General features: G+C 39.5%; 1 long non-coding RNA gene across 2 annotated transcripts; it reads right to left on the bottom strand.

Annotated features, from left to right (window-relative positions):
* Positions 1 to 552: 552 nt before the first annotated feature.
* On the bottom strand, positions 553 to 2,076 carry LOC109968562 (uncharacterized). Of its 2 annotated transcripts, none has more exons than XR_002276116.1 (5): positions 2,025 to 2,076; positions 1,727 to 1,936; positions 1,409 to 1,491; positions 1,078 to 1,194; positions 553 to 814 (listed from the first exon to the last, which is right to left on the bottom strand). It is a non-coding gene; the product is annotated as an uncharacterized LOC109968562 (long non-coding RNA). The 2 variants fall into 2 exon arrangements; XR_002276117.1 differs by having other exon boundaries at positions 1,078 to 1,173.
* Positions 2,077 to 6,014: the final 3,938 nt, after the last annotated feature.

Raw genomic sequence — 6,014 nt, 5'->3', positions numbered from 1 at the left:
TATACAATGCTCAACACATGACAGACAAATAATAAGCTGTTCTTAAAGGGAGACATGCTGACATGAAAATTGCCAATTAAGGACTGAGGTCTGGTGTGTGTGTGTGAGCACGAGAAAGTGAGTGAGTGAAAGACAAGGAGAGAGAGAACATTGTGGGTGTGTGTGTGTCAGTTCTTGTATGAATAATGAGGCTTTCTACTGACTCTGGCACATCACCATCTCACCTGGCATGCACACACATACAGTACATACTTATAGTACACACTGGCACAATGCAGCCCTTTAGGGATCAATTACTGCTCAATCACATCTTTATCATCTCTAAGCTTTGAGTTTGAATACCTCCCCAGACCGACCAGCCACACATACACACACCAAGACTATAAGCTTCTTTTCGAAATGCCCTGTCAGAGAACACAGGCTCCTGCAACAGCTAGCCAAACAACATAATAGCCTTTATTGTAATGATGGACTGAGATAATCCCATCTGCATGGTTGTGTGTGTGACAAAGACAGATCGCCTTTTCCTCTGGCCAGCTTACCTGTTGAACCTCCAGGACCTGTGGATATACCTGAGACCGGAAATAATCAGCACACACACGAACACACTCGCACAAAAAGCTGTATCTTTAGCTCTCATTTTCTCTTCCTGTACAGATGGGCAACCATTTGTTCATCTTTTGTGATGTGACACTTTCCAACAAGGTCAGTCTCGGATGCTGAGACAGGAAACTTTATCAGGATCAGAGAAAGAGATGGAGACAGATGTGAGGGCAGGAGTGGAGTATATGTTTCACCAGCATCTGGAGTTTACCTGGAAAATGAAGGCCTAGTTTAATTAGGAGCACACACTCACAAACCAAACTGAGCAATCACCTGATGAAACCTGTGGGACCAGATAAATACATGTACATAAATACATGCTGTACATACAGATGGAGAGAAAATGGGAAATAATTGCTACGTCTTAGTATGTAAATGTGTCACACTGTAAAGAATCTTTATTTGTGGCTGACACACAGTAAATGCTGTAGCAATAGTAATGTTGGTGATTTTCCAAATTAGGTTCCCATTTACCACAGTCACTGTCTTTACAGGACTTGACTTATCTCTGGTGGATGGACCTGGTGTCTGGCCTGAAGTGCTGTTTGGTGTCTCAGCTGCAGGAACAATCTGACAAGCCAGAGAGGATGCCTAAAAAATAAAATAAACAGTCATACTGTAGGTCAATACACTGAGACACACCAACAACCAGAGAGAGGGGTAAAAAAGAGTTTTGAGTAAAAATGCTAATTTACTTAAATGCTCAATGTCCATATCCATTTTTTATCTCTTTATCAAAAATGTAATAGTTTCCAAAGTGAATAACAGCAGTAATGATGTTGGCGCTCGAGCAGTTTACATTTACCACAGACATTGCTGTCCCAGGACCTGATACACCGCTGGCAGATGGACCAGCTGATGACTCAGCTGCACAGTGAACCTGTGAATCTGTGCCAAATACAAAACGCTAGCACTACATTTCTGGCAAGAAATCCACAAACACATTTCAGCAATCTTTTTGTTGTCTTACAAAATCTAAAGCATAATCATTTATGAAAAAAGAGACGATGTTACTGAAACTGGTTAGTTCCTATTATTAGCTGACGTAACATATAAATGACGTGTCAGTGCTTTAGCCACTTAAATAACTAGTAACAGTTTTAACTTTTGATGAAAACCATACCATTTATTCTGCTTAGGTACTGTGCTGTCGCCCCCACTTGATGATGAAACATGACTAAGCCACACTGGACCTAGTAGTTAATCAAATGCAATCCATCCCAGATGAAGGCTGTGAGGCGTGTTCTTTTAAAGGCACACCCGTTCACCCTTCATATATTCGATATAAATCTCTAAATATCTGGTACTGCAGGGGGTTGTCTCCTCTTCTTCCCTGTTTTACGTTAAAGTTTGGAGACAGAAGGATAATTACTAAAAATATAATATATTTAGAAATACATTTTAAACTATTAATTACTTACCGCTCTTGCAGTTGGGTAACTAAGTTTCCTGTAGCAATGAAAGAGACCAAACAGACCACTGCTAAAGGCAAAAATGGACAGCGTTGCATGATTGGCAGTAGAAAGATGGACTCTGTCATATGATTGGCTTTTGAAAGATAGACCTGGATTTGTGGTTGGTTGAATTTGTACAGACCCTTGCTTGTCAGGTATCACTAAACTGGTTAACACCACTGACTGTGGTACGTCAGGGTTCTGTTCCCAGTCGGGGCACGATAAACGGTTTTGCTAAGCTACGTTAGGGGAGGATGTAACAGAAGACAGAAATGGGACGAGGTAAGAGAAGGCAGAGATACCGATTACGCTCACACGATCAATTAGTTTTTCACAAATCACATTCATCAGAAAGACCTGAAAATATTCAACATGGTAACTTCTGTAGTGACACGTCTTTCAAATTTGTCATCTTATTTAATTGACTCATTTTCCTGGCTCCCCCCCCAGCTGTAGATTTCATGATGTACCTCGCTAGGCAGACAGCATTAAGGGCCCTGCCAAAGGATGATAGGGAATTGAACCTTGACCTGCCGTACCACAGTCAGTGGTGTTAACCACCGAGCTATTCACCAGCTGTACAGGAGCATTTCTGGAACTTTTACTAGTTTCTGCTATTGGTCAATGCAGCTTGGCAAAGGAAAGGGGGTGAGGCACACATTTTAATTGCTTAAAACAGAAACATTGAAATTAACATGGTACCACACAAACGGTCAAACAGTGAGACACACACACACACACACACTTACACAAAATTTGGCATGTGTTTTATGCTGGATGCCCTTCCAGACGCAACCTTGATTCAAACACGGGCCGCATCGGTGCGCCTTAACCACTAGCCTACCAGGGACGGCATGAGATGTAATAATGTTTCTATTTTAATTACTTCAAAGTAATGTAACTTATTACTTATTGATTACGTTTCTAAAAGTTGTCTTAAACTGGGCATGAAAGGTAAACATGGTTAACAAACTTAAACCAGGCAGTGTGAACCTCACAACAGTACTCGGATTTTATTAAAGATTCTTCAGTTATATATAACTGTTGAAATGTAGCCTATTGGGCACAGTGGTACCGTGGGTAGCACTGTCGCCTCATAGCAGAAGGTTCCTGGGCACTGCACCTTAACCACTAGCCTACCAGGGATGGCCTCTCACCTTCTTCAGATTCAGTTTTTCATTTCATCTTCCATAATTATTCAGCATTGCTTCTCAACCTCTTCAGCCATTTCAACAAATAACTTCAGCCACTACATCATAGCCTTCAGCCATTTCAGCATTTTCAGGGCAATTCTTCAACAATCAGCATCCACATGCATTTTCTTCAGGAAATGCATGTCTAGTTGCCTCGACTCTTGAAATATCCAAAAATGGTCCTACTTGAAGACACCAAATAACCTGTCTTATGTAAAAAACCAACAAATAACCTACCAGAAAGGTGTTTTTAGTGTTACTGCACTAAAGTTGATGGAATACTGACATTTTATCTTTTCTTCCCCGAGTTCAGACTAATGTAGAAAATCTAGACTTTCAGTTCTGTTGATTTGTTTCTGTTTTTTTCTATAGGACAAATGAATCCCTGTCAGAATTAAAACTAACACTGAACACCTGGCTGCTTTTCACCCAACAGTACTGATATCCAATCTCAAAGGATATTAAAATTTAAGATATTTGCTTTTAAATGTCTGAGCCGGCGACATATCAAGGCACGGGCCCAGTGCCAAATCTCCATGAATCCACCTTAAGCTTTGAGCGTGCTTTAGCAATCATGACCTGGCACAAGGTGCATGTACATAATCAATTATTCATCTGGAAGGTGGGGGAATGTCAGCCCATCTGCTGAGAGGAGCAGTCCTGGCTGAGTTATTGAGCTGTAAGCTGTTCTGCTGTTTAATGATGGCCCGGCTGTGGTTCGCTCTGTAGCATGGTCGCAGTCAATCAATTTCAAGTCACTGCATTTCATATTTAGGCCAATATGGCGATTCAAAAATACGAGCAGTCTCCACTTTCAGTTTGGTGCAAATTGAATATGTTCTAATGTGATGCAATCCTGAAGGAGCAACTTTTTTCTTAATTTACTTTTTTGGCACAAGCCACCAAACTGTGGTCCATTATAATCATGTCATAGTTTATTTAGCCTGCCTTTAAGGGAGGAGATGTTTGGTTTTGTTGATGACACAACTGAATAGATAAAGTGGCTTAAACTACCTGGAGAACAGAACTGTGCTGTAAACATTACTTGTCATGTGAACATACTGAAAGCTCATGATAAAGTCTGAAAGTATGCTGGGTAATGTTGCACCTTAATTCTGTTCACATTTAAAGTTACAAACAATCTAGTACCCTATTTTGAATGCCTTACAACTGTGATATTAGTAGTACTGCATTAAGAACACAATGTAATGGAGGGAAATGGTGCTAGAGTATTGTGAAAAAACCTAGGGGTAGAAATGGTACTGTACTGCCATCCTGTGGTAAATTGGATCTTACACGGTGAAGACAATGGTTTTGAATGAATGTCCTGGTACCCTTTTCTGAGCATCTTGGGTCAGCGGAGTTAAAAATCCTTTGTGAAATCAAAAAGTTGAAGACTGTGGTCTGTAATATTGTCAAACATACATTTCAATTTAACTGACTGAGCACTGAATACATAGTCTAAAGGAGTAAAAAATGGTTTAAGATCAGGTTTGTATTAATCATCTCTATTGCTCTTAATTTTAAGGAGTACCAGCAGTGGGGTGTGTCATCACATCATTCATTGTGCATGGAGCATATGAAGAATCAGTTAGATTGGTTTATCATTTAGCAGATGTTTCACAAAGTAGGATTAAATTAAAACCTTCCGAGGCCTGTGCTGGCCAAAAAAAACAGAACAAAAGCACTTGGATGAAAAATGGTGATACTACTAAATAAACTCAGGCTATTGAAAAAAACGACCGAGACCTCTGATACAAGAGCTTTACTCACTGTATAAAAGACTTGGGTGGGTTTGAATAGGAACACAAAGTAAGAGGTTTTACCTTCGAGTGATCAGGGCATCTTTTCAAAGCTGATTTAACAAGACAATCACATCTGTGTGTAGTAAATAGGATGATATAATCTTGCATAAATCCAACTCATCACTCACATTTGCAGGCAAATCATTTTAACACCAGTGAAACAATAAAAATTAATGAAAAACAACTAAGTCCTACTGTAGCACAGCTTTACTGGTAGCAGGTATTCCAGGAGAAAACAAATAAAAGAATATAAATTTGCATTTGTGATGCCACAATATGTTTTTCCAGCCAGTTTGATCAGTAATAAGAAAACAGCTCAATGTGGAAATTCTCCTCTGGATGCCGCAATAACATCACCGTGATTTTCAAAAAAAGAAAAGAAAATCTACGTCCTATCTACAACCAGATGTCATTATATTGACAGCATATTATAACTGTATGCTACACCGCTTCTGGACAGAATGTACTATTTGAACAGCTGCAATGAGTAGTAGCATAAATAGCTGTCACTGCTAAGAAGACACCGTGAAACAGTCAACTTCCCTTGTTCAATAATGAAATCAGCATCACAGTGACAAAACTACACAGACATAACCTGACTGAGGGTCCAGACTTAATGGTTATGTATCGAGTAACGGGATTTTTTTTTTTTTTAAGCATGACATCTACAACACTAGAATTTAAATGTCAATGTGATACTTGGTTAAAAACTTGGAAAATGCAGAATTATGCCTGGACTTCACACGTACACAATCCACAAATAAAGATATTCCACACGTTTTCCTCCAGTTACAAAGTACCCCAGGAACTGTGGGTTTAACAAGTTGTACAAATGATATGTTTACACTGTGGCACCTCCAGCATTCCTACAAAAGTCATTTGAATACATTCATTTTTATATAAGGCAGGGTAGTAGCTACAGCATATTAATAGCTGGAGTCAGTTTCTACAACAGGGTC

Source organism: Monopterus albus, unplaced genomic scaffold (genome assembly GCF_001952655.1).
Source record: "Monopterus albus unplaced genomic scaffold, M_albus_1.0 scaffold153.1, whole genome shotgun sequence".
Taxonomy (NCBI): Eukaryota; Metazoa; Chordata; class Actinopteri; order Synbranchiformes; family Synbranchidae; genus Monopterus; species Monopterus albus.
This window is presented reverse-complemented; position numbering and strand designations above follow the sequence as displayed.